The sequence below is a fragment of the Lissotriton helveticus genome, chromosome 8, assembly GCF_964261635.1.
Source record: "Lissotriton helveticus chromosome 8, aLisHel1.1, whole genome shotgun sequence".
Classification (NCBI taxonomy): Eukaryota; Metazoa; Chordata; class Amphibia; order Caudata; family Salamandridae; genus Lissotriton; species Lissotriton helveticus.
This window is the reverse complement of record NC_136069.1, coordinates 1,539,490,469-1,539,513,960: the sequence shown is the minus strand read 5'-3', so window position 1 is coordinate 1,539,513,960 and position 23,492 is coordinate 1,539,490,469. Positions and strand designations below refer to the sequence as shown.

Here is a 23,492-nt window from a genome sequence, read left to right as displayed (position 1 = left end):
TCACTGGCTGAGGAGTGAAGTTCTGCATACCAACGTTGCATAGAAGGTATGTTTGTGATTGGTTTGAGATGGGTGGGAGGTCAAGAGCAGGGAAAAGCAAGTCACTTTCACTTCTAGTCTCCTCTTCTATGCCTACCTGCCGTTCACTCACTCTGTCTTTGTTTCATTCTCTCCTTCCTCAACACCCCATCTCACTCACTCGCTCTATCATTTGTGCTCTTTCCCCTTGCTCTTCATTTCATAGTGGAAACATCTCTTGAATGGATCATTAGAAAATGAGGTTACATAAAATTAAAAATCTACTTATTGGAAACCAAAAATATCACAAGACTGAATGTAAGCCATTTCTTCAATAAAAGGGATTTTTTAGGCACCCCCCAAAAAACACATAAAACACCACTAGTGCTAGAAGAATATTATAAGAGCTTGAAGACAGAATTGGGCAAATTCATTTGCAGTTGAAACTGAAGTTTGGTACTTATTCAGATATTATATGCACTGCCAATTTTTAGCTGAGATTCTGAAGGAACGCAGAGACAAAATGGACTTAAAGTTTTGTCTGAAGTGGGATTCGAACCCACGCCTCCAGGAGAGACTGCGGCTTTAACGCAGCGCCTTAGACCACTCGGCCATCCTGACCACATGTTGCTTGTCCATCTACATAGTGAGAAAGATAGTGTGAACAAAAAAAACACACATCTTAGGCCATAAGTGGCTATAGCAAGAAAAAAACTCACTGCACTTTTCCAAAAAGACAACCATATAAGCCCATGTGAGGGAAATGATCTGATTTTCTCCCTCAAGAAAAAAGAAGATTAAACACAGGTTTGTCAGAAGTGGGATTTGAACCCACGCCTCCAGAAGAGACTGCGACCTGAACGCAGTGCCTTAGACCACTCGGCCATCCTGACTTGCAGTTGCAGCACCTTCCACAAGCCAGACAGCCATGCAAGTTTGGTACCGAAAAGGCATGCCCTCAATTTATTTATCCCATTATAAGCATTTCCAACAGATCTTTGAACAATCCATACAGAGCAGTACCTATGAAGAACTCTTTAGACCTTTAAAGCGTACAAAGAGAAAGTGCTATTCACCAGCCACTTGAACGGCCCAAAGCTGCTTTGAAATTGAGTCAACAGCCACATCTTGGCTGACTAAAGCAAATTCAACAAGGGAGCTCAATGTCACAACATAGGGTGGAATACGCAAATCTAAGCAGCCCCTGATCACAGCCCCGAGGACATTGCTGTAAGTGTGCTGGAGTACAGCTGTCTACCAGGTGCTTGGCATTCTTCCAAATTTGCATGGCCTGTCTGGCCAGGGAATACAAGAGCATGACTCTTCTAGATGAGCTCTTACATGGGTCCTAAGCTCATTTGGTAAGGATTGCACTTTATCAGCAAGACTTTGTACAACAGAAATATATGAGAAACCCAAGCTCTCCTGACTAGACGAGGACGGAATAACATCCCAGGTGAAGACGAACAGATGCAACTTCCATCAGATGTTATCCTGTTGAAGAAGATTATATCTCCAAAAGTCATTTCAGAAGTGGGATTCGAACCCACGCCTCCAGAGGAGACTGCAGCCTAGACACAGCGCCTTAGACCACTCGGCCATCCTGACAGTGAAGAGTCCTAAGAAATGTATAAAAGTCACTCAGAAATTTCTGCGTCCATGCAAGCTTGAAATAATTTCACCCTTCAAACACAAGGTGCAACTTTTTGCACAGGACAATAAACACAGAAGATCACATATGAAAGCATTTCATTTTACAGGTGTACTGTTTTTATGCTTTTAGAATAACTTATACCTCTCACCAGCTATTTAGGGTTCTGTATCCTACTCACAAAATTATCTTGCCTGCGACCTCTCTCTTTATACACAAACAACTACTGCTCAGGAAGTAGAAAGGCAGAAGGTGGGGCAGTTTATGCAAATTTATGCTGTCAATGTGCCTTGCACATTCATGCAGAATTTCTAGATCCTTGCTGGAAACAAGAGAGCAGGCCTTGTTTCAGATCAACTGTCCCTAGCAAGGAACGTCTGAGCACATCCATTCTTTTGCTCTCTAGCCCCTGGCTTGGGACTCACCCTCACTGGCTGAGGAGTGAAGTTCTGCATACCAACGTTGCATAGAAGGTATGTTTGTGATTGGTTTGAGATGGGTGGGAGGTCAAGAGCAGGGAAAAGCAAGTCACTTTCACTTCTAGTCTCCTCTTCTATGCCTACCTGCCGTTCACTCACTCTGTCTTTGTTTCATTCTCTCCTTCCTCAACACCCCATCTCACTCACTCGCTCTATCATTTGTGCTCTTTCCCCTTGCTCTTCATTTCATAGTGGAAACATCTCTTGAATGGGTCATTAGAAAATGAGGTTACATAAAATTAAAAATCTACTTATTGGAAACCAAAAATATCACAAGACTGAATGTAAGCCATTTCTTCAATAAAAGGGATTTTTTAGGCACCCCCCAAAAAACACATAAAACACCACTAGTGCTAGAAGAATATTATAAGAGCTTGAAGACAGAATTGGGCAAATTCATTTGCAGTTGAAACTGAAGTTTGGTACTTATTCAGATATTATATGCACTGCCAATTTTTAGCTGAGATTCTGAAGGAACGCAGAGACAAAATGGACTTAAAGTTTTGTCAGAAGTGGGATTCGAACCCACGCCTCCAGGAGAGACTGCGGCCTTAACGCAGCGCCTTAGACCACTCGGCCATCCTGACCACATGTTGCTTGTCCATCTACATAGTGATAAAGATAGTGTGAACAAAAAAAACACACATCTTAGGCCATAAGTGGCTATAGCAAGAAAAAAACTCACTGCACTTTTCCAAAAAGACAACCATATAAGCCCATGTGAGGGAAATGATCTGATTTTCTCCCTCAAGAAAAAAGAAGATTAAACAGGTTTGTCAGAAGTGGGATTTGAACCCACGCCTCCAGAAGAGACTGCGACCTGAACGCAGCGCCTTAGACCACTCGGCCATCCTGACATGCATTTGCAGCACCTTCCACAAGCCAGACAGCCATGCAAGTTTGGTACCGAACAGGCATGCCCTCAATTTATTTATCCCATTATAAGCATTTCCAACAGATCTTTGAACAATCCATACAGAGCAGTACCTATGCAGAACTCTTTAGACCTTTAAAGCGTACAAAGAGAAAGTGCTATTCACCAGCCACTTGAACGGCCCAAAGCTGCTTTGAAATTGAGTCAACAGCCACATCTTGGCTGACTAAAGCAAATTCAACAAGGAATCTCAATGTCACAACATAGGGTGGAATTCGCAAATCTAAGCAGCCCCTGATCACTGCCCTGAGGAAATTGCTGTAAGTGTGCTGGAGTCCAGCTGTCTACCAGGTGCTTGGCATTCTTCCAAATTTGTATGGCCTGTCTGGCCAGGGAATACAAGAGAATGACTCTTCTAGATGAGCTCTTACATGGGTCATAAGCTCATTTGGTAAGGATTGCACTTTATCAGCAAGACTTTGTACAACAGAAATAAATGAGAAACCCAAGCTCTCTTGACTAGACGACGACAGAATAACGTCCCAGGTGAAGACGAACAGAAGCAACTTCCATCAGATGTTATAGTGATGAAGAAGATTATATCTCCAAAAGTCATTTCAGAAGTGGGATACGAACCCACGCCTCCAGAGGAGACTGCGGCCTAAACACAGCGCCTTAGACCACTCGGCCATCCTGACAGTGAAGAGTCCTAAGAAATGTATAAAAGTCACTCAGAAATTTCTGAGTCCATGCAAGCTTGAAATAATTTCAACCTTCAAACACAAGGTGCAACTTTTTGCACAGGACAATAAACACAGAAGATCACATATGAAAGCATTTCATTTCACAGGTGTACTGTTTTTATGCTTTTAGAATAACTTATACCTCTCACCAGCTATTTAGGGTTCTGTATCCTACTCACAAAATTACCTTGCCTGCGACCTTTCTCTCTATACACAAACAACTACTGCTCAGGAAGTAGGAAGGCAGAAGGTGGGGCAGTTTATGCAAATTTATGCTGTCAATGTGCCTTGCACATTCATGCAGAATTTCTAGATCCTTGCTGGAAACAAGAGAGCAGGCCTTGTTTCAGATCAACTGTCCCTAGCAAGGAACGTCTGAGCACATCCATTCTTTTGCTCTCTAGCCCCTGGCTTGGGACTCACCCTCACTGGCTGAGGAGTGAAGTTCTGCATACCAACGTTGCATAGAAGGTATGTTTGTGATTGGTTTGAGATGGGTGGGAGGTCAAGAGCAGGGAAAAGCAAGTCACTTTCACTTCTAGTCTCCTCTTCTATGCCTACCTGCCGTTCACTCACTCTGTCTTTGTTTCATTCTCTCCTTCCTCAACACCCCATCTCACTCACTCGCTCTATCATTTGTGCTCTTTCCCCTTGCTCTTCATTTCATAGTGGAAACATCTCTTGAATGGATCATTAGAAAATGAGGTTACATAAAATTAAAAATCTACTTATTGGAAACCAAAAATATCACAAGACTGAATGTAAGCCATTTCTTCAATAAAAGGGATTTTTTAGGCACCCCCCAAAAACACATAAAACACCACTAGTGCTAGAAGAATATTATAAGAGCTTGAAGACAGAATTGGGCAAATTCATTTGCAGTTGAAACTGAAGTTTGGTACTTATTCAGATATTATATGCACTACCAATTTTTAGCTGAGATTCTGAAGGAACGCAGAGACAAAATGGACTTAAAGTTTTGTCAGAAGTGGGATTCGAACCCACGCCTCCAGGAGAGACTGCGGCCTTAACGCAGCGCCTTAGACCACTCGGCCATCCTGACCACATGTTGCTTGTCCATCTACATAGTGAGAAAGATAGTGTGAACAAAAAAAAACACATCTTAGGCCATAAGTGGCTATAGCAAGAAAAAAACTCACTGCACTTTTCCAAAAAGACAACCATATAAGCCCATGTGAGGGAAATGATCTGATTTTCTCCCTCAAGAAAAAAGAAGATTAAACACAGGTTTGTCAGAAGTGGGATTTGAACCCACGCCTCCAGAAGAGACTGCGACCTGAACGCAGCGCCTTAGACCACTCGGCCATCCTGACTTGCATTTGCAGCACCTTCCACAAGCCAGACAGCCATGCAAGTTTGGTACCGAAAAGGCATGCCCTCAATTTATTTATCCCATTATAAGCATTTCCAACAGATCTTTGAACAATCCATACAGAGCAGTACCTATGAAGAAGTCTTTAGACCTTTAAAGCGTACAAAGAGAAAGTGCTATTCACCAGCCACTTGAACGGCCCAAAGCTGCTTTGAAATTGAGTCAACAGCCACATCTTGGCTGACTAAAGCAAATTCAACAAGGGATCTCAATGTCACAACATAGGGTGGAATTCGCAAATCTAAGCAGCCCCTGATCACTGCCCTGAGGAAATTGCTGTAAGTGTGCTGGAGTCCAGCTGTCTACCAGGTGCTTGGCATTCTTCCAAATTTGTATGGCCTGTCTGGCCAGGGAATACAAGAGAATGACTCTTCTAGATGAGCTCTTACATGGGTCATAAGCTCATTTGGTAAGGATTGCACTTTATCAGCAAGACTTTGTACAACAGAAATAAATGAGAAACCCAAGCTCTCTTGACTAGACGAGGACAGAATAACGTCCCAGGTGAAGACGAACAGAAGCAACTTCCATCAGATGTTATCCTGATGAAGAAGATTATATCTCCAAAAGTCATTTCAGAAGTGGGATTCGAACCCACGCCTCCAGAGGAGACTGCGGCCTAAACACAGCGCCTTAGACCACTCGGACATCCTGACAGTGAAGAGTCCTAAGAAATGTATAAAAGTCACTCAGAAATTTCTGCGTCCATGCAAGCTTGAAATAATTTCAACCTTCAAACACAAGGTGCAACTTTTTGCACAGGACAATAAACACAGAAGATCACATATGAAAGCATTTCATTTCACAGGTGTACTGTTTTTATGCTTTTAGAATAACTTATACCTCTCACCAGCTATTTAGGGTTCTGTATCCTACTCACAAAATTACCTTGCCTGCAACCTTTCTCTCTATACACAAACAACTACTGCTCAGGAAGTAGGAAGGCAGAAGGTGGGTCAGTTTATGCAAATTCATGCTGTCAATGTGCCTTGCACATTCATGCAGAATTTCTAGATCCTTGCTGGAGACAAGAGAGCAGGCCTTGTTTCAGATCAACTGTCCCTAGCAAGGAACGTCTGAGCACATCCATTATTTTGCTCTCTAGCCCCTGGCTTGGGACTCACCCTCACTGGCTGAGGAGTGAAGTTCTGCATACCAACGTTGCATAGAAGGTATGTTTGTGATTGGTTTGAGATGGGTGGGAGGTCAAGAGCAGGGAAAAGCAAGTCACTTTCACTTCTAGTCTCCTCTTCTATGCCTACCTGCCGTTCACTCACTCTGTCTTTGTTTCATTCTCTCCTTCCTCAACACCCCATCTCACTCACTCGCTCTATCATTTGTGCTCTTTCCCCTTGCTCTTCATTTCATAGTGGAAACATCTCTTGAATGGATCATTAGAAAATGAGGTTACATAAAATTAAAAATCTACTTATTGGAAACCAAAAATATCACAAGACTGAATGTAAGCCATTTCTTCAATAAAAGGGATTTTTTAGGCACCCCCCAAAAAACACATAAAACACCACTAGTGCTAGAAGAATATTATAAGAGCTTGAAGACAGAATTGGGCAAATTCATTTGCAGTTGAAACTGAAGTTTGGTACTTATTCAGATATTATATGCACTGCCAATTTTTAGCTGAGATTCTGAAGGAACGCAGAGACAAAATGGACTTAAAGTTTTGTCTGAAGTGGGATTCGAACCCACGCCTCCAGGAGAGACTGCGGCTTTAACGCAGCGCCTTAGACCACTCGGCCATCCTGACCACATATTGCTTGTACATCTACATAGTGAGAAAGATAGTGTGAACAAAAAAAACACACATCAAAGGCCATAAGTGGCTATAGCAAGAAAAAAACTCACTGCACTTTTCCAAAAAGACAACCATATAAGCCCATGTGAGGGAAATGATCTGATTTTCTCCCTCAAGAAAAAAGAAGATTAAACACAGGTTTGTCAGAAGTGGGATTTGAACCCACGCCTCCAGAAGAGACTGCGACTTGAACGCAGCGCCTTAGACCACTCGGCCATCCTGACTTGCATTTGCAGCACCTTCCACAAGCCAGACAGCCATGCAAGTTTGGTACCGAAAAGGCATGCCCTCAATTTATTTATCCCATTATAAGCATTTCCAACAGATCTTTGAACAATCCATACAGAGCAGTACCTATGAAGAACTCTTTAGACCTTTAAAGCGTACAAAGAGAAAGTGCTATTCACCAGCCACTTGAACGGCCCAAAGCTGCTTTGAAATTGAGTCAACAGCCACATCTTGGCTGACTAAAGCAAATTCAACAAGGGAGCTCAATGTCACAACATAGGGTGGAATACGCAAATCTAAGCAGCCCCTGATCACAGCCCTGAGGACATTGCTGTAAGTGTGCTGGAGTACAGCTGTCTACCAGGTGCTTGGCATTCTTCCAAATTTGCATGGCCTGTCTGGCCAGGGAATACAAGAGCATGACTCTTCTAGATGAGCTCTTACATGGGTCCTAAGCTCATTTGGTAAGGATTGCACTTTATCAGCAAGACTTTGTACAACAGAAATATATGAGAAACCCAAGCTCTCCTGACTAGACGAGGACGGAATAACGTCCCAGGTGAAGACGAACAGATGCAACTTCCATCAGATGTTATCCTGTTGAAGAAGATTATATCTCCAAAAGTCATTTTAGAAGTGGGATTCGAACCCACGCCTTCAGAGGAGACTGCAGCCTAGACACAGCGCCTTAGACCACTCGGCCATCCTGACAGTGAAGAGTCCTAAGAAATGTATAAAAGTCACTCAGAAATTTCTGCGTCCATGCAAGCTTGAAATAATTTCAACCTTCAAACACAAGGTGCAACTTTTTGCACAGGACAATAAACACAGAAGATCACATATGAAAGCATTTCATTTCACAGGTGTACTGTTTTTATGCTTTTAGAATAACTTATACCTCTCACCAGCTATTTAGGGTTCTGTATCCTACTCACAAAATTATCTTGCCTGCGACCTCTCTCTTTATACACAAACAACTACTGCTCAGGAAGTAGGAAGGCAGAAGGTGGGGCAGTTTATGCAAATTTATGCTGTCAATGTGCCTTGCACATTCATGCAGAATTTCTAGATCCTTGCTGGAAACAAGAGAGCAGGCCTTGTTTCAGATCAACTGTCCCTAGCAAGGAACGTCTGAGCACATCCATTCTTTTGCTCTCTAGCCCCTGGCTTGGGACTCACCCTCACTGGCTGAGGAGTGAAGTTCTGCATACCAACGTTGCATAGAAGGTATGTTTGTGATTGGTTTGAGATCGGTGGGAGGTCAAGAGCAGGGAAAAGCAAGTCACTTTCACTTCTAGTCTCCTCTTCTATGCCTACCTGCCGTTCACTCACTCTGTCTTTGTTTCATTCTCTCCTTCCTCAACACCCCATCTCACTCACTCGCTCTATCATTTGTGCTCTTTCCCCTTGCTCTTCATTTCATAGTGGAAACATCTCTTGAATGGGTCATTAGAAAATGAGGTTACATAAAATTAAAAATCTACTTATTGGAAACCAAAAATATCACAAGACTGAATGTAAGCCATTTCTTCAATAAAAGGGATTTTTTAGGCACCCCCCAAAAAGCACATAAAACACCACTAGTGCTAGAAGAATATTATAAGAGTTTGAAGACAGAATTGGGCAAATTCATTTGCAGTTGAAACTGAAGTTTGGTACTTATTCAGATATTATATGCACTGCCAATTTTTAGCTGAGATTCTGAAGGAACGCAGAGACAAAATGGACTTAAAGTTTTGTCAGAAGTGGGATTCGAACCCACGCCTCCAGGAGAGACTGCGGCCTTAACGCAGCGCCTTAGACCACTCGGGCATCCTGACCAAACGTTGCTTGTCCATCTACATAGTGAGAAAGATAGTGTGAACAAAAAAAACACACATCTTAGGCCATAAGTGGCTATAGCAAGAAAAAAACTCACTGCACTTTTCCAAAAAGACAACCATATAAGCCCATGTGAGGGAAATGATCTGATTTTCTCCCTCAAGAAAAAAGAAGATTAAACACAGGTTTGTCAGAAGTGGGATTTGAACCCACGCCTCCAGAAGAGACTGCGACCTGAACGCAGCGCCTTAGACCACTCGGACATCCTGACTTGCATTTGCAGCACCTTCCACAAGCCAGACAGCCATGCAAGTTTGGTACCGAAAAGGCATGCCCTCAATTTATTTATCCCATTATAAGCATTTCCAACAGATCTTTGAACAATCCATACAGAGCAGTACCTATGAAGAACTCTTTAGACCTTTAAAGCGTACAAAGAGAAAGTGCTATTCACCAGCCACTTGAACGGCCCAAAGCTGCTTTGAAATTGAGTCAACAGCCACATCTTGGCTGACTAAAGCAAATTCAACAAGGGAGCTCAATGTCACAACATAGGGTGGAATACGCAAATCTAAGCAGCCCCTGATCACAGCCCTGAGGACATTGCTGTAAGTGTGCTGGAGTACAGCTGTCTACCAGGTGCTTGGCATTCTTCCAAATTTGCATGGCCTGTCTGGCCAGGGAATACAAGAGCATGACTCTTCTAGATGAGCTCTTACATGGGTCCTAAGCTCATTTGGTAAGGATTGCACTTTATCAGCAAGACTTTGTACAACAGAAATATATGAGAAACCCAAGCTCTCTTGACTAGACGAGGACGGAATAAGGTCACAGGTGAAGAAGAACAGATGCAACTTCCATCAGATGTTATCCTGATGAAGAAGATTATATCTCCAAAAGTCATGTCAGAAGTGGGATTCGATCCCACGCCTCCAGAGGAGACTGCGGCCTAAACACAGCGCCTTAGACCACTCGGCCATCCTGACAGTGAAGAGTCCTAAGAAATGTATAAAAGTCACTCAGAAATTTCTGCGTCCATGCAAGCTTGAAATAATTTCAACCTTCAAACACAAGGTGCAACTTTTTGCACAGGACAATAAACACAGAAGATCACATATGAAAGCATTTCATTTCACAGGTGTACTGTTTTTATGCTTTTAGAATAACTTATACCTCTCACCAGCTATTTAGGGTTCTGTATCCTACTCACAAAATTATCTTGCCTGCGACCTCTCTCTTTATACACAAACAACTACTGCTGAGGAAGTAGGAAGGCAGAAGGTGGGGCAGTTTACGCAAATTTATGCTGTCAATGTGCCTTGCAGATTCATGCAGAATTTCTAGATCCTTGCTGGAAACAAGAGAGCAGGCCTTGTTTCAGATCAACTGTCCCTAGCAAGGAACGTCTGAGCACATCCATTCTTTTGCTCTCTAGCCCCTGGCTTGGGACTCACCCTCACTGGCTGAGGAGTGAAGTTCTGCATACCAACGTTGCATAGAAGGTATGTTTGTGATTGGTTTGAGATGGGTGGGAGGTCAAGAGCAGGGAAAAGCAAGTCACCTTCACTTCTAGTCTCCTCTTCTATGCCTACCTGCCGTTCACTCACTCTGTCTTTGTTTCATTCTCTCCTTCCTCAACACCCCATCTCACTCACTGGCTCTATCATTTGTGCTCTTTCCCCTTGCTCTTCATTTCATAGTGGAAACATCTCTTGAATGGATCATTAGAAAATGAGGTTACATAAAATTAAAAATCTACTTATTGGAAACCAAAAATATCACAAGACTGAATGTAAGCCATTTCTCCAATAAAAGGGATTTTTTAGGCACCCCCGAAAAAACACATAAAACACCACTAGTGCTAGAAGAATATTATACGAGCTTGAAGACAGAATTGGGCAAATTCATTTGCAGTTGAAACTGAAGTTTGGTACTTATTCAGATATTATATGCACTGCCAATTTTTAGGTGAGATTCTGAAGGAACGCAGAGACAAAATGGACTTAAAGTTTTGTCAGAAGTGGGATTTGAACCCACGCCTTCAGGAGAGACTGCGGCCTTAACGCAGCGCCTTAGACCACTCGGCCATCCTGACCACATGTTGCTTGTTCATCTACATAGTGAGAAAGATAGTGTGAACAAAAAAACACACATCTTAGGCCATGAGTTGCTATAGCAAGAAAAAAACTCACTGCACTTTTCCAAAAAGACAACCATATAAGCCCATGTGAGGGAAATGATCTGATTTTCTCCCTCAAGAAAAAAGAAGATTAAACACAAGTTTGTCAGAAGTGGGATTTGAACCCACGCCTCCAGAAGAGACTGCGACCTGAACGCAGCGCCTTAGACCACTCGGCCATCCTGACTTGCATTTGCAGCACCTTCCACAAGCCAGACAGCCATGCAAGTGGGGTACCGAAAAGGCATGCCCTCAATTTATTTATCCCATTATAAGCATTTCCAACAGATCTTTGAACAATCCATACAGAGCAGTACCTATGAAGAACTCTTTAGACCTTTAATGAGTACAAAGAGAAAGTGCTATTCACCAGCCACTTGAACGGCCCAAAGCTGCTTTGAAATTGAGTCAGTAGCCACATCTTGGCTGACTAAAGCAAATTCAACAAGGGATCTCAATGTCACAACATAGGGTGGAATTCGCAAATCTAAGCAGCCCCTGATCACTGCCCTGAGGAAATTGCTGTAAGTGTGCTGGAGTCCAGCTGTCTACCAGGTGTTTGGCATTCTTCCAAATTTGTATGGCCTGTCTGGCCAGGGAATACAAGAGAATGACTCTTCTAGAATAAGATCTTACATGGGTCATAAGCTGATTTGGTAAGGATTGCACTTTATCAGCAAGACTATGTACAACAGAAATATATGAGAAACCCAAGCTCTCTTGACTAGACGAGGACAGAATAACGTCCCAGGTGAAGAAGAACAGATGCAACTTCCATCAGATGTTATCCTGATGAAGAAGATTATATCTCCAAAAGTCATGTCAGAAGAGGGATTCGAACCCACGCCTCCAGAGGAAACTGCGGCCTAAACACAGCGCCTTAGACCACTCGGCCATCCTGACAGTGACGAGTCCTAAGAAATGTATAAGTCACTCAGAAATTTCTGCGTCCATGCAAGCTTGAAATAATTTCAACCTTCAAACACAAGGTGCAACTTTTTGCACAGGACAATAAACACAGAAGATCACATATGAAAGCATTTCATTTCACAGGTGTACTGTTTTTATGCTTTTAGAATAACTTATACCTCTCACCAGCTATTTAGGGTTCTGTATCCTACTCACAAAATTACCTTGCCTGCAACCTTTCTCTCTATACACAAACAACTACTGCTCAGGAAGTAGGAAGGCAGAAGGTGGGTCAGTTTATGCAAATTCATGCTGTCAATGTGCCTTGCACATTCATGCAGAATTTCTAGATCCTTGCTGGAGACAAGAGAGCAGGCCTTGTTTCAGATCAACTGTCCCTAGCAAGGAACGTCTGAGCACATCCATTCTTTTGCTCTCTAGCCCCTGGCTTGGGACTCACCCTCACTGGCTGAGGAGTGAAGTTCTGCATACCAACGTTGCATAGAAGGTATGTTTGTGATTGGTTTGAGATGGGTGGGAGGTCAAGAGCAGGGAAAAGCAAGTCACTTTCACTTCTAGTCTCCTCTTCTATGCCTACCTGCCGTTCACTCACTCTGTCTTTGTTTCATTCTCTCCTTCCTCAACACCCCATCTCACTCACTCGCTCTATCATTTGTGCTCTTTCCCCTTGCTCTTCATTTCATAGTGGAAACATCTCTTGAATGGATCATTAGAAAATGAGGTTACATAAAATTAAAAATCTACTTATTGGAAACCAAAAATATCACAAGACTGAATGTAAGCCATTTCTTCAATAAAAGGGATTTTTTAGGCACCCCCCAAAAAACACATAAAACACCACTAGTGCTAGAAGAATATTATAAGAGCTTGAAGACAGAATTGGGCAAATTCATTTGCAGTTGAAACTGAAGTTTGGTACTTATTCAGATATTATATGCACTGCCAATTTTTAGCTGAGATTCTGAAGGAACGCAGAGACAAAATGGACTTAAAGTTTTGTCTGAAGTGGGATTCGAACCCACGCCTCCAGGAGAGACTGCGGCTTTAACGCAGCGCCTTAGACCACTCGGCCATCCTGACCACATGTTGCTTGTCCATCTACATAGTGAGAAAGATAGTGTGAACAAAAAAAACACACATCTTAGGCCATAAGTGGCTATAGCAAGAAAAAAACTCACTGCACTTTTCCAAAAAGACAACCATATAAGCCCATGTGAGGGAAATGATCTGATTTTCTCCCTCAAGAAAAAAGAAGATTAAACACAGGTTTGTCAGAAGTGGGATTTGAACCCACGCCTCCAGAAGAGACTGCGACCTGAACGCAGCGCCTTAGACCACTCGGCCATCCTGACTTGCAGTTGCAGCACCTTCCACAAGCCAGACAGCCATGCAAGTTTGGTACCGAAAAGGCATGCCCTCAATTTATTTATCCCATTATAAGCATTTCCAACAGATCTTTGAACAATCCATACAGAGCAGTACCTATGAAGAACTCTTTAGACCTTTAAAGCGTACAAAGAGAAAGTGCTAGTCACCAGCCACTTGAACGGCCCAAAGCTGCTTTGAAATTGAGTCAACAGCCACATCTTGGCTGACTAAAGCAAATTCAACAAGGGAGCTCAATGTCACAACATAGGGTGGAATACGCAAATCTTAGCAGCCCCTGATCACAGCCCTGAGGACATTGCTGTAAGTGTGCTGGAGTACAGCTGTCTACCAGGTGCTTGGCATTCTTCCAAATTTGCATGGCCTGTCTGGCCAGGGAATACAAGAGCATGACTCTTCTAGATGAGCTCTTACATGGGTCCTAAGCTCATTTGGTAAGGATTGCACTTTATCAGCAAGACTTTGTACAACAGAAATATATGAGAAACCCAAGCTCTCCTGACTAGACGAGGACGGAATAACATCCCAGGTGAAGACGAACAGATGCAACTTCCATCAGATGTTATCCTGTTGAAGAAGATTATATCTCCAAAAGTCATTTCAGAAGTGGGATTCGAACCCACGCCTCCAGAGGAGACTGCAGCCTAGACACAGCGCCTTAGACCACTCGCCCATCATGACAGTGTAGAGTCCTAAGAAATGTATAAAAGTCACTCAGAAATTTCTGCGTCCATGCAAGCTTGAAATAATTTCAACCTTCAAACACAAGGTGCAACTTTTTGCACAGGACAATAAACACAGAAGATCACATATGAAAGCATTTCATTTCACAGGTGTACTGTTTTTATGCTTTTAGAATAACTTATACCTCTCACCAGCTATTTAGGGTTCTGTATCCTACTCACAAAATTATCTTGCCTGCGACCTCTCTCTTTATACACAAACAACTACTGCTCAGGAAGTAGAAAGGCAGAAGGTGGGGCAGTTTATGCAAATTTATGCTGTCAATGTGCCTTGCACATTCATGCAGAATTTCTAGATCCTTGCTGGAAACAAGAGAGCAGGCCTTGTTTCAGATCAACTGTCCCTAGCAAGGAACGTCTGAGCACATCCATTCTTTTGCTCTCTAGCCCCTGGCTTGGGACTCACCCTCACTGGCTGAGGAGTGAAGTTCTGCATACCAACGTTGCATAGAAGGTATGTTTGTGATTGGTTTGAGATGGGTGGGAGGTCAAGAGCAGGGAAAAGCAAGTCACTTTCACTTCTAGTCTCCTCTTCTATGCCTACCTGCCGTTCACTCACTCTGTCTTTGTTTCATTCTCTCCTTCCTCAACACCCCATCTCACTCACTCGCTCTATCATTTGTGCTCTTTCCCCTTGCTCTTCATTTCATAGTGGAAACATCTCTTGAATGGGTCATTAGAAAATGAGGTTACATAAAATTAAAAATCTACTTATTGGAAACCAAAAATATCACAAGACTGAATGTAAGCCATTTCTTCAATAAAAGGGATTTTTTAGGCACCCCCCAAAAAACACATAAAACACCACTAGTGCTAGAAGAATATTATAAGAGCTTGAAGACAGAATTGGGCAAATTCATTTGCAGTTGAAACTGAAGTTTGGTACTTATTCAGATATTATATGCACTGCCAATTTTTAGCTGAGATTCTGAAGGAACGCAGAGACAAAATGGACTTAAAGTTTTGTCAGAAGTGGGATTCGAACCCACGCCTCCAGGAGAGACTGCGGCCTTAACGCAGCGCCTTAGACCACTCGGCCATCCTGACCACATGTTGCTTGTCCATCTACATAGTGATAAAGATAGTGTGAACAAAAAAAACACACATCTTAGGCCATAAGTGGCTATAGCAAGAAAAAAACTCACTGCACTTTTCCAAAAAGACAACCATATAAGCCCATGTGAGGGAAATGATCTGATTTTCTCCCTCAAGAAAAAAGAAGATTAAACACAGGTTTGTCAGAAGTGGGATTTGAACCCACGCCTCCAGAAGAGACTGCGACCTGAACGCAGCGCCTTAGACCACTCGGCCATCCTGACATGCATTTGCAGCACCTTCCACAAGCCAGACAGCCATGCAAGTTTGGTACCGAACAGGCATGCCCTCAATTTATTTATCCCATTATAAGCATTTCCAACAGATCTTTGAACAATCCATACAGAGCAGTACCTATGCAGAACTCTTTAGACCTTTAAAGCGTACAAAGAGAAAGTGCTATTCACCAGCCACTTGAACGGCCCAAAGCTGCTTTGAAATTGAGTCAACAGCCACATCTTGGCTGACTAAAGCAAATTCAACAAGGAATCTCAATGTCACAACATAGGGTGGAATTCGCACATCTAAGCAGCCCCTGATCACTGCCCTGAGGAAATTGCTGTAAGTGTGCTGGAGTCCAGCTGTCTACCAGGTGCTTGGCATTCTTCCAAATTTGTATGGCCTGTCTGGCCAGGGAATACAAGAGAATGACTCTTCTAGATGAGCTCTTACATGGGTCATAAGCTCATTTGGTAAGGATTGCACTTTATCAGCAAGACTTTGTACAACAGAAATAAATGAGAAACCCAAGCTCTCTTGACTAGACGAGGACAGAATAACGTCCCAGGTGAAGACGAACAGAATCAACTTCCATCAGATGTTATCCTGATGAAGAAGATTATATCTCCAAAAGTCATTTCAGAAGTGGGATTCGAACCCACGCCTCCAGAGGAGACTGCGGCCTAAACACAGCGCCTTAGACCACTCGGCCATCCTGACAGTGAAGAGTCCTAAGAAATGTATAAAAGTCACTCAGAAATTTCTGCGTCCATGCAAGCTTGAAATAATTTCAACCTTCAAACACAAGGTGCAACTTTTTGCACAGGACAATAAACACAGAAGATCACATATGAAAGCATTTCATTTCACAGGTGTATTGTTTTTATGCTTTTAGAATAACTTATACCTCTCACCAGCTATTTAGGGTTCTGTATCCTACTCACAAAATTATCTTGCCTGCGACCTCTCTCTTTATACACAAACAACTACTGCTCAGGAAGTAGGAAGGCAGAAGGTGGGGCAGTTTATGCAAATTTATGCTGTCAATGTGCCTTGCAGATTCATGCAGAATTTCTAGATCCTTGTTGGAAACAAGAGAGCAGGCCTTGTTTCAGATCAACTGTCCCTAGCAAGGAACGTCTGAGCACATCCATTCTTTTGCTCTCTAGCCCCTGGCTTGGGACTCACCCTCACTGGCTGAGGAGTGAAGTTCTGCATACCAATGTTGCATAGAAGGTATGTTTGTGATTGGTTTGAGATGGGTGGGAGGTCAAGACCAGGGAAAAGCAAGTCACCTTCACTTCTAGTCTCCTCTTCTATGCCTACCTGCCGTTCACTCACTCTGTCTTTGTTTCATTCTCTCCTTCCTCAACATCCCATCTCACTCACTGGCTCTATCATTTGTGCTCTTTCCCCTTGCTCTTCATTTCATAGTGGAAACATCTCTTGAATGGATCATTAGAAAATTAGGTTACATAAAATTAAAAATCTACTTATTGGAAACCAAAAATATCACAAAACTGAATGTAAGCCATTTCTTCAATAAAAGGGATTTTTTAGGCACCCCCCAAAAAACACATAAAACACCACTAGTGCTAGAAGAATATTATAAGAGCTTGAAGACAGAATTGGGCAAATTCATTTGCAGTTGAAACTGAAGTTTGGTACTTATTCAGATATTATATGCACTGCCAATTTTTAGCTGAGATTCTGAAGGAACGCAGAGACAAAATGGACTAAAAGTTTTGTCAGAAGTGGGATTCGAACCCACGCCTCCAGGAGAGACTGCGGCCTTAACGCAGCGCCTTAGACCACTCGGCCATCCTGACCACATGTTGCTTGTCCATCTACATAGTGAGAAAGATAGTGTGAACAAAAAAAACACACATCTTAGGCCATAAGTGGCTATAGCAAGAAAAAAACTCACTGCACTTTTCCAAAAAGACAACCATATAAGCCCATGTGAGGGAAATGATCTGATTTTCTCCCTCAAGAAAAAAGAAGATTAAACACAGGTTTGTCAGAAGTGGGATTTGAACCCACGCCTCCAGAAGAGACTGCGACCTGAACGCAGCGCCTTAGACCACTCGGCCATCCTGACTTGCATTTGCAGCACCTTCCACAAGCCAGACAGCCATGCAAGTTTGGTACAGAAAAGGCATGCCCTCAATTTATTTATCCCATTATAAGCATTTCCAACAGATCTTTGAACAATCCATACAGAGCAGTACCTATGAAGAACTCTTTAGACCTTTAAAGCGTACAAAGAGAAAGTGCTATTCACCAGCCACTTGAACGGCCCAAAGCTGCTTTGAAATTGAGTCAACAGCCACATCTTGGCTGACTAAAGCAAATTCAACAAGGGAGCTCAATGTCACAACATAGGGTGGAATACGTAAATCTAAGCAGCCCCTGATCACAGCCCTGAGGACATTGCTGTAAGTGTGCTGGAGTACAGCTGTCTACCAGGTGCTTGGCATTCTTCCAAATTTGCATGGCCTGTCTGGCCAGGGAATACAAGAGCATGACTCTTCTAGATGAGCTCTTACATGGGTCCTAAGCTCATTTGGTAAGGATTGCACTTTATCAGCAAGACTTTGTACAACAGAAATATATGAGAAACCCAAGCTCTCTTGACTAGACGAGGACGGAATAACGTCCCAGGTGAAGACGAACAGATGCAACTTCCATCAGATGTTATCCTGATGAAGAAGATTATATCTCCAAAAGTCATTTCAGAAGTGGGATTCGAACCCACGCCTCCAGAGGAGACTGCAGCCTAGACACAGCGCCTTAGACCACTCGGCCATCCTGACAGTGAAGAGTCCTAAGAAATGTATAAAAGTCACTCAGAAATTTCTGTGTCCATGCAAGCTTGAAATAATTTCAACCTTCAAACACAAGGTGCAACTTTTTGCACAGGACAATAAACACAGAAGATCACATATGAAAGCATTTCATTTCACAGGTGTACTGTTTTTATGCTTTTAGAATAACTTATACCTCTCACCAGCTATTTAGGGTTCTGTATCCTACTCACAAAATTACCTTGCCTGCGACCTCTCTCTTTATACACAAACAACTACTGCTCAGGAAGTAGGAAGGCAGAAGGTGGGGCAGTTTATGCAAATTTATGCTGTCAATGTGCCTTGCAGATTCATTGCGAATTTCTAGATCCTTGCTGGAAACAAGAGAGCAGGCCTTGTTTCAGATCAACTGTCCCTAGCAAGGAACGTCTGAGCACATCCATTCTTTTGCTCTCTAGCCCCTGGCTTGGGACTCACCCTCACTGGCTGAGGAGTGAAGTTCTGCATACCAACGTTACATAGAAGGTATGTTTGTGATTGGTTTGAGATGGGTGGGAGGTCAAGAGCAGGGAAAAGCAAGTCACCTTCACTTCTAGTCTCCTCTTCTATGCCTACCTGCCGTTCAGTCACTCTGTCTTTGTTTCATTTTCTCCTTCCTCAACACCCCATCTCACTCACTGGCTCTATCATTTGTGCTCTTTCCCCTTGCTCTTCATTTCATAGTGGAAACATCTCTTGAATGGATCATTAGAAAATGAGGATACATAAAATTAAAAATCTACTTATTGGAAACCAAAAATATCACAAGACTGAATGTAAGCTATTTCTTCAATAAAAGGGATTTTTTAGGCACCCCCCAAAAAACACATAAAACACCACTAGTGCTAGAAGAATATTATACGAGCTTGAAGACAGAATTGGGCAAATTCATTTGCAGTTGAAACTGAAGTTTGGTACTTATTCAGATATTATATGCACTGCCAATTTTTTGCTGAGATTCTGAAGGAACGCAGAGACAAAATGGACTTAAAGTTTTGTCAGAAGTGGTATTCGAACCCACGCCTCCAGGAGAGACTGCGGTCTTAAGGTAGCGCCTTAGACCACTCGGCCGTCCTGACCACATGTTGCTTGTTCATCTACATAGTGAGAAAGATAGTGTGAACAAAAAAAACACACATCTTAGGCCATGAGTGGCTATAGCAAGAAAAAAACTCACTGCACTTTTCCAAAAAGACAACCATATAAGCCCATGTGAGGGAAATGATCTGATTTTCTCCCTCAAGAAAAAAGAAGATTAAACACAAGTTTGTCAGAAGTGGGATTTGAACCCACGCCTCCAGAAGAGACTGCGACCTGAACGCAGCGCCTTAGACCACTCGGCCATCCTGACTTGCATTTGCAGCACCTTCCACAAGCCAGACAGCCATGCAAGTGGGGTACCGAAAAGGCATGCCCTCAATTTATTTATCCCATTATAAGCATTTCCAACAGATCTTTGAACAATCCATACAGAGCAGTACCTATGAAGAACTCTTTAGACCTTTAATGAGTACAAAGAGAAAGTGCTATTCACCAGCCACTTGAACGGCCCAAAGCTGCTTTGAAATTGAGTCAATAGCCACATCTTGGCTAACTAAAGCAAATTCAACAAGGGATCTCAATGTCACAACATAGGGTGGAATTCGCAAATCTAAGCAGCCCCTGATCACTGCCCTGAGGAAATTGCTGTAAGTGTGCTGGAGTCCAGCTGTCTACCAGGTGCTTGGCATTCTTCCAAATTTGTATGGCCTGTCTGGCCAGGGAATACAAGAGAATGACTCTTCTAGATGAGCTCTTACATGGGTCATAAGCTCATTTGGTAAGGATTGCACTTTATCAGCAAGACTTTGTACAACAGAAATATATGAGAAACCCAAGCTCTCTTGACTAGACGAGGACGGAATAACGTCCCAGGTGAAGAAGAACAGATGCAACTTCCATCAGATGTTATCCTGATGAAGAAGATTATATCTCCAAAAGTCATGTCAGAAGTGGGATTCGAACCCACGCCTCCAGAGGAGACTGCAGCCTAAACACAGCGCCTTAGACCACTCGGCCATCCTGACAGTGAAGAGTCCTTAGAAATGTATAAAAGTCACTCAGAAATTTCTGCGTCCATGCAAGCTTGAAATAATTTCAACCTTCAAACACAAGGTGCAACTTTTTGCACAGGACAATAAACACAGAAGATCACATATGAAAGCATTTCATTTCACAGGTGTACTGTTTTTATGCTTTTAGAATAACTTATACCTCTCACCAGCTATTTAGGGTTCTGTATCCTACTCACAAAATTACCTTGCCTGCGACCTTTCTCTCTATACACAAACAACTACTGCTCAGGAAGTAGGAAGGCAGAAGGTGGGGCAGTTTATGCAAATTTATGCTGTCAATGTGCCTTGCACATTCATGCAGAATTTCTAGATCCTTGCTGGAGACAAGAGAGCAGGCCTTGTTTCAGATCAACTGTCCCTAGCAAGGAACGTCTGAGCACATCCATTCTTTTGCTCTCTAGCCCCTGGCTTGGGACTCACCCTCACTGGCTGAGGAGTGAAGTTCTGCATACCAATGTTGCATAGAAGGTATGTTTGTGATTGGTTTGAGATGGGTGGGAGGTCAAGAGCAGGGAAAAGCAAGTCACCTTCACTTCTAGTCTCCTCTTCTATGCCTACCTGAGAAAGATAGTGTGAACAAAAAAAACACACATCTTAGGCCAGGGGTGCCCAAACCTGTCCTGGCGGGCCGTATCCATGCCAGATTTTTGGGATATCCCCATCTGGGGATCACGGTTCGATCCCCGGCACCGGCGGCAGATTAGCCCAGCACCAGGTGACTCTGGGAAATAGCTGGCGCCGCGGCTAGGGCGGCTGACTCCGGAATCTGGAGATTTTTTTATTTAAGGTTTTTGTAGAGCGCGTAGTAACCCTCGAGCATCCCAGAGATCAGGGTTCGATCCCCGGCACCGGCCGCAGATTAGCCCAGCACCACGTGACTCTGGGAAACAGCTGGCGCCGCGGCTAGGGAGGCTGATTCCGGAATCTGGAGATCACGGTTCGATCCCCGGCACCGGCGGCAGATTAGCCCAGCACCAGGTGACTCTGGGAAATAGCTGGCGCCGCGGCTAGGGCGGCTGACTCCGGAATCTGGAGATTTTTTTATTTAAGGTTTTTGTAGAGCGCGTAGTAACCCTCGAGCATCCCAGAGATCAGGGTTCGATCCCCGGCACCGGCCGCAGATTAGCCCAGCACCATGTGACTCTGGGCAATAGCTGGCGCCGCGGCTAGGGCGGCTGACTCCGGAATCTGGGGATCACGGTTCGATCCCCGGCACCGGCGGCAGATTAGCCCAGCACCATGTGACTCTGGGCAATAGCTTGCTTAATCTTCCCGACGGCCCCTAGCGCCTAGAGACCCTTACGGGTGATTGTGCGCCTTACAAATGTGGATTATTATTATTATTATTTGGGCCGATTCCGATCCGGTTCGTAAAAGCACATCTGCCCGAATCTGTCGGACAACCACGTACGCCCGCGAGAGGACTGCCCGGGACCCGTGGAGCCCGTCCTGGTCACTCTGACCTGCCATCGGCCTGGAGAAGGGAGCGCCGGACGCCCGGGGGGAGGACTGCCCGGGACCCGTGGAGCCCGTCCTGGGCACTCTGACCTGCCGTCGGCCCGGGGAAGGGAGCCCCGGACGCCCGGGGGGAGGACTGCCCGGGACCCATGGAGCCCGTCCTGGGCACTCTGACCTGCCGACGGCCCGGGGAAGGGAGCCCCGGACGCCCGGGGGAGGACTGCCCGGGACCCGTGGAACTCGTCCTGGGCACTCTGACATGCCGCTGACCCGGGGAAGGGAACCCCGGACGCCCGGGAACCGTGGAGCCCGTCCTGGGCACTCTGACAAGCCGTCGGACCGGGGAAGGGAGTCCCAGATACCCGGGACCCGTGGAGCCCGTCATGGGCACTCTGACAAGCCGGTGTCCCGGGGAAGGGAGCCCCGGACGCCCGGGACTCGTGGAGCCCGTCCTGGGCACTCTGGCATGCCGTTGGCCTGGGGAAGGGAGCCCCGGACGCCCGGGGCCCGTGGAGCCCATCCTGGGCAGTTTGACATGCCGTTGGCCTGGGGAAGGGAGCCCCGGACGCCCGGGGGGGGAGGACTGCCAGGGACCCGTGGAGCCCGTCCGGGGCACTTTGACCTGCCGTTGGCCTGGAGATGGAAGCCCCGGATGCCTGGGGGAGGACTGCCCGGGACCCATGGAGCCCGTCCCGGGTACTTTGCCATGCTGTTGGCCTCCTGGAGATGGGTGCCCCGGACGCCCGGGGGAGGACTGCCCGGGACGTATGGAGCCTGTCCCGGGCACTTTTCCATGCCGTCGGCAGGGATGGAGCCCCGGACGCCCGGGGGACGACTGCCCAAGAGCCATGGAGCCCGTCCTGGGCAATTTGACAAGCCGTTGGCCTGGAGGAAGGAAGCCCCGGGTGGCCTAGGGAGGTGTTACCCAGGCATAGCCCATCTGGTCCCCCTAGCAGAGAACCACCAGCCTTGGAGGGGTGTCCGGGCTTACCCTGTCCCTAGTAATCCGGAGGGAAATTACCTGACTTTCTTGCAATCTGTGCACACGAGGTGACAGAGGGGACCCAAGGCGCGAAAGTACCCGACCTCCTGGAGCCCTCGCTGGGATCCGGGAGGCGAATGGCACCTCATCAGGACTTCCAGGGCGACCAGATGGCCGAGGCGAGAGGGGCGACCAGATGGCCGGGACCAAAATGACGCCAATCTGCCAGCCCCGGAGCTGCAGGGCTCTGGGGCTGCAGGGTTCCGGGGGCTGCAGAGCTGCAGGTCTCAGGGGCTGCAGGGCTCCGGGGCTTCAGGCCTCCCCGGGCCCTGATGGACCCTCCGTCCCGGGCGCCTCCGACCCCCGGCCGGCTTGCAGGACGGAGGAGGGGTTCCCGCACCACCGGGCCCTGCCGGACGGGGCTCAAGCCCCGGGCCCAGTCCCCGGCCCCAGTCCCGGCTTTCCGAACCCTAGGCCGGGCTTGCAGGACGGAGGGGTACCAGCACCCTCGGGGCCTGGC

At 45.2% G+C, this 23,492-nt stretch overlaps 24 non-coding genes across 24 annotated transcripts; all 24 read right to left on the bottom strand.

Moving 5' to 3' along the window:
• Positions 1-556: 556 nt before the first annotated feature.
• TRNAF-AAA (transfer RNA phenylalanine (anticodon AAA)) lies at positions 557-639 on the bottom strand. The gene has a single exon. It is a non-coding gene; the product is annotated as a tRNA-Phe (tRNA).
• Positions 640-828: 189 nt separating this feature from the next.
• Positions 829-911, bottom strand: TRNAL-CAG (transfer RNA leucine (anticodon CAG)). Its single transcript has one exon. It is a non-coding gene; the product is annotated as a tRNA-Leu (tRNA).
• A 1,741-nt stretch (positions 912-2,652) lies between these two features.
• Positions 2,653-2,735, bottom strand: TRNAL-AAG (transfer RNA leucine (anticodon AAG)). Its single transcript has one exon. It is a non-coding gene; the product is annotated as a tRNA-Leu (tRNA).
• A 187-nt stretch (positions 2,736-2,922) lies between these two features.
• Positions 2,923-3,005, bottom strand: TRNAL-CAG (transfer RNA leucine (anticodon CAG)). The gene has a single exon. It is a non-coding gene; the product is annotated as a tRNA-Leu (tRNA).
• Positions 3,006-3,637: 632 nt separating this feature from the next.
• Positions 3,638-3,720, bottom strand: TRNAL-UAG (transfer RNA leucine (anticodon UAG)). The gene has a single exon. It is a non-coding gene; the product is annotated as a tRNA-Leu (tRNA).
• A 1,025-nt stretch (positions 3,721-4,745) lies between these two features.
• Positions 4,746-4,828, bottom strand: TRNAL-AAG (transfer RNA leucine (anticodon AAG)). The gene has a single exon. It is a non-coding gene; the product is annotated as a tRNA-Leu (tRNA).
• A 188-nt stretch (positions 4,829-5,016) lies between these two features.
• TRNAL-CAG (transfer RNA leucine (anticodon CAG)) lies at positions 5,017-5,099 on the bottom strand. The gene has a single exon. It is a non-coding gene; the product is annotated as a tRNA-Leu (tRNA).
• Positions 5,100-6,840: 1,741 nt separating this feature from the next.
• TRNAF-AAA (transfer RNA phenylalanine (anticodon AAA)) lies at positions 6,841-6,923 on the bottom strand. Its single transcript has one exon. It is a non-coding gene; the product is annotated as a tRNA-Phe (tRNA).
• A 189-nt stretch (positions 6,924-7,112) lies between these two features.
• TRNAL-CAA (transfer RNA leucine (anticodon CAA)) lies at positions 7,113-7,195 on the bottom strand. The gene has a single exon. It is a non-coding gene; the product is annotated as a tRNA-Leu (tRNA).
• A 1,741-nt stretch (positions 7,196-8,936) lies between these two features.
• On the bottom strand, positions 8,937-9,019 carry TRNAL-AAG (transfer RNA leucine (anticodon AAG)). Its single transcript has one exon. It is a non-coding gene; the product is annotated as a tRNA-Leu (tRNA).
• Positions 9,020-9,208: 189 nt separating this feature from the next.
• On the bottom strand, positions 9,209-9,291 carry TRNAL-CAG (transfer RNA leucine (anticodon CAG)). The gene has a single exon. It is a non-coding gene; the product is annotated as a tRNA-Leu (tRNA).
• Positions 9,292-9,923: 632 nt separating this feature from the next.
• TRNAL-UAG (transfer RNA leucine (anticodon UAG)) lies at positions 9,924-10,006 on the bottom strand. The gene has a single exon. It is a non-coding gene; the product is annotated as a tRNA-Leu (tRNA).
• A 1,026-nt stretch (positions 10,007-11,032) lies between these two features.
• On the bottom strand, positions 11,033-11,115 carry TRNAL-AAG (transfer RNA leucine (anticodon AAG)). Its single transcript has one exon. It is a non-coding gene; the product is annotated as a tRNA-Leu (tRNA).
• Positions 11,116-11,303: 188 nt separating this feature from the next.
• On the bottom strand, positions 11,304-11,386 carry TRNAL-CAG (transfer RNA leucine (anticodon CAG)). The gene has a single exon. It is a non-coding gene; the product is annotated as a tRNA-Leu (tRNA).
• A 633-nt stretch (positions 11,387-12,019) lies between these two features.
• Positions 12,020-12,102, bottom strand: TRNAL-UAG (transfer RNA leucine (anticodon UAG)). The gene has a single exon. It is a non-coding gene; the product is annotated as a tRNA-Leu (tRNA).
• Positions 12,103-13,126: 1,024 nt separating this feature from the next.
• On the bottom strand, positions 13,127-13,209 carry TRNAF-AAA (transfer RNA phenylalanine (anticodon AAA)). Its single transcript has one exon. It is a non-coding gene; the product is annotated as a tRNA-Phe (tRNA).
• Positions 13,210-13,398: 189 nt separating this feature from the next.
• On the bottom strand, positions 13,399-13,481 carry TRNAL-CAG (transfer RNA leucine (anticodon CAG)). Its single transcript has one exon. It is a non-coding gene; the product is annotated as a tRNA-Leu (tRNA).
• Positions 13,482-15,222: 1,741 nt separating this feature from the next.
• On the bottom strand, positions 15,223-15,305 carry TRNAL-AAG (transfer RNA leucine (anticodon AAG)). The gene has a single exon. It is a non-coding gene; the product is annotated as a tRNA-Leu (tRNA).
• A 189-nt stretch (positions 15,306-15,494) lies between these two features.
• TRNAL-CAG (transfer RNA leucine (anticodon CAG)) lies at positions 15,495-15,577 on the bottom strand. Its single transcript has one exon. It is a non-coding gene; the product is annotated as a tRNA-Leu (tRNA).
• Positions 15,578-16,209: 632 nt separating this feature from the next.
• On the bottom strand, positions 16,210-16,292 carry TRNAL-UAG (transfer RNA leucine (anticodon UAG)). Its single transcript has one exon. It is a non-coding gene; the product is annotated as a tRNA-Leu (tRNA).
• Positions 16,293-17,318: 1,026 nt separating this feature from the next.
• Positions 17,319-17,401, bottom strand: TRNAL-AAG (transfer RNA leucine (anticodon AAG)). Its single transcript has one exon. It is a non-coding gene; the product is annotated as a tRNA-Leu (tRNA).
• A 189-nt stretch (positions 17,402-17,590) lies between these two features.
• On the bottom strand, positions 17,591-17,673 carry TRNAL-CAG (transfer RNA leucine (anticodon CAG)). The gene has a single exon. It is a non-coding gene; the product is annotated as a tRNA-Leu (tRNA).
• Positions 17,674-19,686: 2,013 nt separating this feature from the next.
• TRNAL-CAG (transfer RNA leucine (anticodon CAG)) lies at positions 19,687-19,769 on the bottom strand. The gene has a single exon. It is a non-coding gene; the product is annotated as a tRNA-Leu (tRNA).
• A 632-nt stretch (positions 19,770-20,401) lies between these two features.
• TRNAL-UAG (transfer RNA leucine (anticodon UAG)) lies at positions 20,402-20,484 on the bottom strand. The gene has a single exon. It is a non-coding gene; the product is annotated as a tRNA-Leu (tRNA).
• Between the last annotated feature and the right edge of the window lie 3,008 nt (positions 20,485-23,492).